Source organism: Citrus clementina, unplaced genomic scaffold, assembly GCF_000493195.1.
Source record: "Citrus clementina cultivar Clemenules unplaced genomic scaffold, Citrus_clementina_v1.0 scaffold_8, whole genome shotgun sequence".
Taxonomy (NCBI): domain Eukaryota; kingdom Viridiplantae; phylum Streptophyta; class Magnoliopsida; order Sapindales; family Rutaceae; genus Citrus; species Citrus x clementina.
In genome coordinates this window covers 14,315,494-14,326,091 of record NW_006262022.1, presented here as the reverse complement: position 1 = coordinate 14,326,091, position 10,598 = coordinate 14,315,494, and positions in this window count along the sequence as shown.

The following is a 10,598-nucleotide window of genomic DNA, read 5'->3' as shown; positions in this document are numbered from 1 at the left end:
AATAGAAGGCCTATTAACTAAGGTCATAGCATGATTAACATGCAAAGATGTACTAAAAATAATAATAGTAGAAAATAAAGCATATTTGCAATGGATAATATAGATAGGTAGATAAAGAAATTACCCCTAAATAGGCAAAATAAATGAACCACTTAAAAACACGCATACCCCTAACATGACTGTACCAAAAGTGCTTAATACATATTTGAGAATAATTTTCTTCCATTTTTAACTCAATAAAAATGTTGATTATCAAGTAAGGAAACCAAATAATTCCTTTTTAGCTCCAAGGATATAAAAACTTGCTAACAAGATCCAGTTTAAAAGGCTTAGCAGTATTGAACTTCCTTAGCAGAGAAAAGAGTAGCAGGTTCACCTCTACATAATCGAACTAGCTTAACAAGGATTGAAGCAGTAGCATAACTAGCCACAACATCAATAAAGAATTTAGTGGTCCAGGAGCGGCACTCAAGTCAAGGATGTTAATCGAGTTGAGTATAAAAGCATATGATGGCTTAGGATGTTGGAGTGGGCCATAGTTTTGTAGGTTTAAGTGGGGGACACGGCTATGATACAGGGACTTTGAGTCCTTGTATCATAGAGGGGTTCAATTTGTTAACCCCCTAGTTGTTTGGCTGCCACACAACTTTTATAACCGACAGCAACTAGTTTTCCAACCGGTTGCTGCCATTAACATGCATTTTTAATTTAAAAAATAAAAATAAAAATATTTATTAAATAAATAATATTTTAAAAATAACAATAATAATAAGAAAAAAACAAGTAGAGTGAAAATATAAATTTTTTTATTATAAATATTTCGATAAATAAAATAAATTGAGTGTTAACAAAAAGGAAAAAGTTTAATTCATTTTTTATTAAATCTGTCTCATATTTAACATTTTAAGCTTCATGTTTAATGGTCAATGTTTCATATAATTATTTTCTAAGTATCCGATTTTTTTTTTTGCCCTCGTTTCATGTTTACCTTCATGTTTCATGTTGTAAGTTTAAAGTTTCATATTTGATGTTTTATATTCACTGTTACAATAGTACTCATATTTGATGTTCATTGTTGCATATTTGAAGTAACGTGTTTCATGTCTATTGTTATATGTTTCATGTAATTATTTTCCAAATACCCCAAAATTTTTCTTTTTTGCTCTCGTTTCATGTTTATGTTCATGTTTCACGTTGTAAGTTCAAAGTTTCATGTTTGATGTTGTGTGTTCATTGTTACCGAGGTACTCATTTTTTATGTTCGTTGTTGTATATTTTAAGTAAGATGTTTCATGTTTGTTGTTTAATGTTCCATGTAATAATTTTTCAAATATCTCGAAATTTTTGTTTTGCCCCCGTTTTATGTGTATGTTCCACGTTTCATGTTTGCTGTTCAAAGTTTCATGTTTGATGTTGTGTGTTCATTGTTATCGAGGTACTCATATTTTATATTTGCTGTTGCATATTTTAAGATGTTTCGTGTTTGTTGTTTAATGTTCCATGTAATAATTTTTCAAATACCCCGAAATTTTTTTTTTGCCCCTGTTTCATGTGTACGTTCCACGTTTCATGTTTGCTGTTCAAAGTTTCATGTTTGATGTTGTGTGTTCACTGTTACCGAGGTACTCATATTTTACGTTCGTTGTTGCATATTTTAAGTAAGATGTTTCATGTTTGTTGTTTAATGTTCCATGTAATAATTTTTCAAATACCCCGAAATTTTTATCTTTTGCCCCCGTTTCATGTTTACGTTCCACGTTTCATGTTTGTTGTTCTACGTTTCATGTTTGATGTTGTGTGTTCACTGTTACCGAGGTACTCATATTTTATGTTTGCGGTTGCATATTTTAAGTAAGATGTTTCGTGTTTGTTGTTTAATGTTCCATGTAATAATTTTTCAAATATCCTGAAATTTTTCTTTTTTGCCCCCATTTCATGTTTACGTTCCACATTTCATGTTTGTTGTTCTATGTTTCATGTTTGTTGTTGTGTGTTCACTGTTACCAAGGTACTCATATTTTATGTTCACGGTTGCATATTTTAAGTAAGATGTTTCGTGTTTGTTGTTTAATGTTCCATGTAATAATTTTTCAAATACCCCGAAATTTTTCTTTTTTGCCCCCGTTTCATGTTTACGTTCCACGTTTCATGTTTGCTGTTCAAAGTTTCATGTTTGTTGTTGTGTGTTCACTGTTACCGAGGTACTCATATTTTATGTTCGCAGTTGCATATTTTAAGTAAGATGTTTCGTGTTTGTTGTTTAATGTTCCATGTAATAATTTTTTAAATACCCTAAAATTATTCTTTTTTGCCCCCGTTTCATATTTACGTTCCACGTTTCATGTTTGCTGTTCTACGTTTCATGTTTGTTGTTGTGTGTTCACTGTTACCGAGGTACTCATATTTTATGTTCGTGGTTGCATATTTTAAGTAAGATGTTTCGTGTTTGTTGTTTAATGTTCCATGTACGTATTTTCGAAATGTACTCATTTTTTTTCATCTACTCTATAGTATATTTATTGTTGCATTTATAACTCACTCACTATTGAACCAATTAATGTCATTGTTCCTTCCTTCATAAATATACCTATATATATATATATATTTCGATTTTAAATGCCACTTACCTACCATAACTCACTCACCTTGGATCAACATTTTCTTTCGCCTGCATAGCTCTTGCAGGTGCAAATTTCAACCATTGCAAAATCTCAGTGTTGTTCCTCAAGTAAGTGTTTATGACTTAAATATTTGTTTTATCTTAATTTTGTTTTTATTTTTTTAATATATGAATGACATTAAAATGATGTTGGATGAATGTGGATTGATTTTTAAAAATATACCCAGTGTCATTGTATTTTGATCACTGTATTTTAATTTTTTTGTCAAATTTCGTGCTATTACCTTTCAAGATTTCCAGATGAGTAAATCCTCTGATAATCTTAAGTTACCTTGGACCAATGTACTTGGAGCTCAGTTTGATTCAGTAGAAGATGCAAATGCACGGTACATGAACTATTCAAGATTGGTTGGTTTTAGTGTTAGAAAAATGTGCTTCGTCGTTCCAAGTCTGGACGAACTACGATCCATCGGTGGGTTTGTAATTTGGAAGGATATAAAGCTGGAAAATATTTGGCAAATGATAATAGAGTGCGGGAACCACGACCAATAACGTGTAAGAGTTGTAAAGCATCGTTTCGAGTGAATTACGACAATTCCAGTGGCAAGTATACTGTGACAGAATTTAGAACTGAGGACAATCATCCGTTGACTTCTCCGAATGAAGTACATCTCCTTCATTCACATCGGCATGTTAGTGAAGGAGATCTTGCTCAAGCTAAGGCATTGAGGCATGTTGGCGTGAAGACATGCCAAGTTGTGGATTACATGGGTGATCAAGTTGGGGGTTCACATAATCTCAGGTTCAAGCGTAAAGATTTGTAAAATAGATTAGATGCAGATAGACGTGCTAAAATTGGTGATACTGATTCATCTTGAATTAACCGAAATGCATCTTGTATCAAACGAATGCATACGCCAAACTATCACACAAAGCTACCACACTCGAATGGCCAAGTCTAATTTTTTTTCATCATCGAATTATTATAAAAAAAATTAAAAACACGGCTACATCATTTTGTAAAAAAAAAAAAAAATTAACCTATTATCTTAAAAGATGACAAATAGTTCTATAGTTCTTTGTGGCATTTTGTCAAATATTATGTAAGCATTATATTTCTACACTATATCATTAATAAATCGTTTTCCCAAAATATAACAAATTACAGATCTAAATCACTTTAACAAATACAAGGCTAAGTTTAAAGTTGAGTAACCTTGACGAGAAGAGTAAAAGTCGGAGCCAGGAGCTAGAGCGAAAGTGAGAGCAAGTTTGGGCGTGAGTGTGAGTTGGAAGAAAGGCCAAGACCAACAGCAATAACAACGACGAGAATGGGAGCCTAAGTGTGAACAAGAGCGGGAGCAAGAGTGTGAGCCAGAGTGGGAGAGTGACCAAGAACGAGACCGTGACAGTGCGGGGAACGACAAAGATTTGCTCAATGTTCGGGGGGGGGGGGAGAAAGGAGAAAGAGAGGGAGAAAAAGAGGGAGGGAGGAGAAAATGCTTTTGATTCAACCGGTTGCCTTATTTTTTTCCTGTTTTTATTCATTTTTTCTCTTTTTTTTTTTTAAATTAAAACCACAACCGTTGGATTCAAACTGAATCCAACGGCTCAAGTTTAGCCCCTGCACCATACAAGGATTTTATGCCCTGCATGGTAGCCGTGTCCTTAAGTGGGATAACACGTTTGGCTAACAAACAAGAGGGATTCGTGTTAGCAGTGGGGGCATGGCCACAAAAGGTAGATGAAATAGGTGGTTTATTGATTAAATGAGAAGGCTGCAAATATGTTTTACATGAGGGGCAGTGGGTTGACTACATGTAGTGGGTTGATGAGGGGTGTGGTCAATATTGACATATAGAGGTTATTTGGTTCTCACAATATTTTATAAAACCATTAACACCTCCAACACAAATGTCGAAACTGAGACATTTTTAAAGAAAATAATGGAGAAACAACTCTTTTCCAAATGAATAAAGATTAAATAGAAAGATGTTACTATTCTAGAAGTTTGGAAATTACCAAACAACAAACCGATAGAGATTCTTCCATCTATTCATCCATCAATAATTACCAAATGAGAAGTTGGTACTATTAAAATCCAATTCAAATCAAGATCTATACGGATACAAGATACTACTTCTGCTAGAGTATTTGTAGCTTCCAGAACATTCCTGGATTATTGTCAGTCTTTCAATATTCCCCTCACTAACATAGATGTAATTGAAGGTATTTGAGGTTGTGCTAGTTCATCGTAGGTAATAAACATGTATACGAGGTGGAAGTTCCACCAAAATCATGCCTTATAAATGACCAACTAGTCAACACTTCCTAATATAGGCACTCCAATATAATGATGATCTAAGCTAAACCTAATAGCTTTAAGATCAATAGGAATATGTTTAAAAGGCATTTCAATTTAAAAAGGAATTTAGAAGCCAAATAATGGTTCCTAAGCTCTCATTTTGAAAAAGAAAAAGAGTAATGTCACGACCTATACATAACATTTATGTATAGAATGAAAGGGCACTACAACTTCTCTTAATTTTTACAGCGGATGTATTTATGCTGTTCAAGATTTGAGACCAGTTCGGTAAATGCTATTGAAGAAAAAACTAAGTATTGTATGACTAAAGGAAAGGTGATATTTGCCAATCATCGGCCACTAGTCTCTTTAAAGGTCTCGATAAAAGCAAAAAGCAATTCCATTCAAGACAATTACAAATAAAGGCACTCAAGCTACCATATGTGAAACAATTAACCATGTGATTGGACAAAACAACTATACAAATCTATAATCTCAATCTATTGGCAAATAAACTTCTAAGATAGAAGGAATGTTAAGCTCTAATAGTCTTTTATTGAAGACATAAGAATCAAAAGTAGTAATACTACCAACGAAGCATCAACATCACAGATGGTAAAGCAAGCTTTACTACAATCACCACCAAGACTGGTGGATGATCAGTTACTTGAGGGACTCCAAACAAAGCTAAAAAACTTAAATATGATAGTGATAAATCATCTTATGATAATAAGCCAGCTTAAATTATTTGATAAATACGTGCTTATAGCATATTTAAAGTAGAGATTCATGTAGTTAACAAGTTGAATAGGTAAATCTGAAACAACCATATTATCCTTGACCATCTTCAATCAATATGCAATTTGAAGATAAAGTCGATCTATATAAGGGTGCATTGTTTGGTGGCACCTGATGAGATTGAGGATAAAACTATCACAAGTACATAGGATGAGACATATTTAAATCCTATTCAAGTTCCTGTCGGATCTATTACAAGAGCTCGAGCAAAGAAACTCAAATAAGTGCTTAATGAATTAATTCAAGCAACTTGGGCTCAATCAAATTCGTGGAGGTCCGTTGAAGGAATCGCACATGTTAAATGCATGATTCAGGCTCTTGAAGTTTTCAAATAATCACTTACATGAAATAGGAAGTTGGCTTGCACATTATGGCGGGAAAATATATTATTTTCCTTTTTTGGATACTTTCCCGTTTCTTGAGGAGGCTATTAGAGAAACAAATCAATTATTTCTATTTTAATTGTCTAGTTTCCATTTTAATTGATGTAAGGCATTTAAGCCAATTAGGATTCTGATTTAATTTAGATTCTTTCTTATTTACTTAGTTAGGATTTTGATTTGATTTAGATTATTTCCTATTCGCTTAGAATCCTCAATATAGGGTTTTATGAACAACATTTTAGGGTTTCTTTTTTTTTTTTAAAATAAATTTTGCATCCTTGTTGTTTTAATTCTCCTTAAATCCACAAATTTTACATATTCTTTTTTCCTAAAAAAAGAGAGAGAGAAAGAGAGAGATTCCTCGACCTCCTCTTAAAATATTTCATTTTTCCACTATTAGTGTCTTGGAAGTCCAAAACTAGTTTTACCCCATAGGTGAAAATTTTTGCCCAAAATCAAAACCGGACTTTACATATACATTGCCTTCTTGCTCTTGAAATTTGAGTCTCTTTAGTGTAATCTTTGTGAATTGCTGCTGGAATCCTAATATTGATTAGATTAGTTTAATAAGAACCGAGTAAGAATTACTATGAGTGGAAAAAGGCAAGAGAGTGTGAGCGTATTAGAGGGTAAAAGCCAATTAATTTGAGTGGAACACAAGTGGAATTGAGTGAATTTTTTTTTTCAGAGTGAAACACGTAAGGGAGTGAGGTGAGGTCCTTTCAATATTATTTCTAACTTTCTTTTGTAGATGTTAGTCATGTCTCACAATTTAAAACAAAACACAAATGAAGAGGATCAGTCCGCAACTACTCAGAATTTGTAAATTCAAGCATAGATGGGAAGGATGATGGGGTTGAATTAGAGCTCATATACGAGCGTTTGGATCAAGTGGAGAACACACATGCAGGGCAACCACAAGATGGGTAGCTATAGGAAAGATGAACGAGGTAAGAGAGCTAGGAATATAGATGATGGATTAAGTGGCATAAAAATGAAGATTCCATCTTTTCAAGGACAATCCAACCCAGACATGGGATGAAATGAGAGTTCATATTTGACTGCCACCATTATTCAGAGGCAAGAAAGGTAAAGTTGGCTGTGATTGAGTTTTTTTACTATGCTATTACTTGGTGGGATCAGCTTGTTATAAGTAGAAGGCGAAATAGGGAATGTCCAGTTGAGACATTGGATTAAATGAAATCATTGATGAGAAGGCATTTTGTACCTAACCACTATTATCAAGACTTGTACCAAAAATTACAAAGTCTTACACAGTGTAGCCGAAGCGTGGAGGATTATTATAAAGAAATGGATATTGCCATGATTAGAGCAAATATGGAGGAAGATAGAGAAGCTACCATGGCACGATTCTTGAATGGTCTTAATCGGGAGATTGCAAATAAGGTTAAGTTGCAACATTATGTGGAGATTGAGGAGATAGTCCACAAAGCCATCAAGATTGAGCAGCAACAAGCTCGAGTTCCACTCCTTGGAAGCCGAGCATCTACTGCACCTAAGCCAAGATCCAAGCCCTCCAAGCACAAACTATTTATTTGTATTTAATAAATGCAATATCACTCTTGTTCCATTGACACCAAAGCAGGTTCATGGAGACCAAATGAGCCTAAAGAGAGAGAGTGAGCAAAATAAAAAGAGAGAAAAAGAGAGTGAAATTCAAAAAGAGGCTAAGAAAAAGTGAGAGAAAAACCAAAGAAAAATGTGGCTATTGGGAGAAAATCATAAGGAAAATAAAAGAATTTCTACGCGAGAGCAAGTGAGATAAAAAAAAAACGTTGTTTTCACATCAGCCGATGAATGTACTTTTGTACAATGAGGCATTTTTAAACACTAACGAATTTGACCCTACTATGCCTAGTTTTATTACTTCTCCTTTGTAGGAATATGAGGATGTCTTTCCCGAGGAAGCACCACATGGTTTACCTCCAATCTAAGGGATTGAGCATCAGATTGATTTTGTGCTCGGTGCAACCATTTTAAATGGACCATCCTATAGGAGTAACCTAAAGGAAACCAAAGAAATTTAAAGACATGTTAATAAATTGATGAAAAAAGGGTACATGAGAGAAAGCATGAGTCCATATGCAGTTCCAGTTTTATTAGTGCTTAAGAAGGATGGTACGTGGAGGATGTGTGTTGACTGTCGAGCTATCAACAACATAACGGTTGATGAGAAAAAGGTACGTGCAAACCAAGAGTGGCCGAGTCCCACAAGTGTAAGTAATGTGAGAAGCTTTCATTGGTTCGCTAGTTTCTACCGATGATTTGTGAAAGACTTTAACACATTAGCCGCACCACTTACTGAAGTAATAAAAAAATATGTTGGATTCAAGTAGGGAGAAGCGCAAGAGAAGACATTTCAAATGATCAAGCAAAAGCTAACCGATGCTCCCTTATTGTTTTTGCCTAACTTTAATAAAACGTTTGAAATTGAATGCAATGCCTCAGGTATTGGTATTGACGCAATTCTAATGCAGGAGAGACGACCAATTGCTTACTTTAGTGAGAAACTGAGTGGGGCAATGATGTGTGCAATTTCTACTGCTATTTGTGTCAATATGCAAGTGTACAAAATAAGTAATATACTGATGAGTATTCAGATCGTCTCCACATGGATTGATGTTATCAGATTTGCTACAACTATCTTAACAATGTAGTTTTGTTCTAAATTAAAATAAAACAATTTTATGAAACTAATAACTAATTAAAATAAAAATGCGATGAATAAAAATGCAATAAAGAAAATTCTCACATCAAACGCAAGGATGTAACCAAAAGGAATGGAGTAATTGAGTAAATAAACTCACTTAATGGCATTGATTATTATTTTTATTACAGTACCTTTGCTACAACATCTACTACAGTACTGAGCAGAAATTCACAAGGTAACACTGTGACTCCCACTATTAGGAATCGTGACATTAAGTGTTTTAAATGTCAAGGCAGGGGGCATATCGCAAGTGAATGTGTGAATAAAAGAGTTATGGTGTTGTGGGACAATAGTGAGATTGTAACTGAAGATGAAACATAAAAAAATAAGATGCCACCGTGGAGGATGTTGAAGATGAAGAGTATACAGCCCCTGGAGAATTGACTTTAGTAGTTAGGAGAGATTTGAGTGTGATGAGAACCATCAAGGGAATACCATTAAAACTTCAAGTGATCCTTTGCACATTCATAGAGGCCCAATCACAAGAGGTAGAGCCAAAAAGATGCAATCTATTTTAAATGGATTAATTGAAAAAATATGGATTGAAAATACAATTCAAGATGCAAGACATCATGAATTGGGCTTGAAGAAAAGACAAGGCATTGTGGGCATTATTCAAGTTATTGGGCAGCCAAATACACAATTTGTTTCAAATGCAAAAAGGTCAAATTCAGAATAACAACTGTATTGATTGAGCTAGAAGTAATGTGCAAGCTATATACCGTTGGAAAGATAATTAAGTTAGCTTTCCAATAAATTTTACAGAGCTGGATTTGGAGTTCTCTAAAAGGAGTTGTGACCAATTAATTACAGCTTATTCAGACTTGAGATTTTCAACGACTCCTTTGTTTTTCAACTTCATTTGTTGTTTTGTTTCAAGTTTGTCAATGTGTAAGGTAAGTCTACCATCAATGATGGTGGACTAAAATTAAGTTTATCAATGATAACATTAATTATAGTAGACTAGCATTAAGTTTGTCAATGATAGCATTAATTATAGTAGACTAGCATTAAGTTTGTCAAAGATAGCATTAATTATGGTGGGTTGGTGAAGACTTTTGAAGCATCCTTTGACAAACCTACTTGGAGGGTTGTTCCAATATTTCCATTTGTATTTTTAGGATCTTGAGTTTCTTTTAGCGTATTTAAACTCAGCAATCTTACTATGTAAGAAAATTAGAGATTAATGTTATTTGAATTTAAAAGATTATTCTTTCTTTGGTTCTTTAGAGAACTAGTGAACTTATCAAGAATTTGCATTCTTGTAGCGTTCCAAATTTAGACTTATCACTCACGTTCTCATCTATTTCGTGAGTGTGGTGTCAATATCATTCTCTATACCTTTGGTTCATGTTTTCTTAAGCATTGGGTCAAGGTTTTGTTTGTCTTAAATCTGTTTAGAACTTTCTTGGGAAGTTGAAACTTCAAATTAAGAGTGGGTTTCAAAGTTTCATAGTGGGATTCGCATCATTTGGTATCAGAACTAGTTTCTAATCAGGTTTGAATGTCTTATTTATTTTGATTATATAAAAAAAGAAAAAACGTAAAAAAAAGTACCCAAAAAAAAATCAGATTGCAAAATGAATCAAGTATTCCTACTTTCATCAAATTGAAATTTAGTTATTCATTTTCCTTGACATTGTTTACACAATATCAATTGTGTTCCTTTGCTTTCTTGCTTTCTTTTCATCAATTTCCTTTGTCGTTCTTTGTGTCCTCTTAATTCCTTTGTCATATTTGGTGTGCCACTTGGATTTTTCT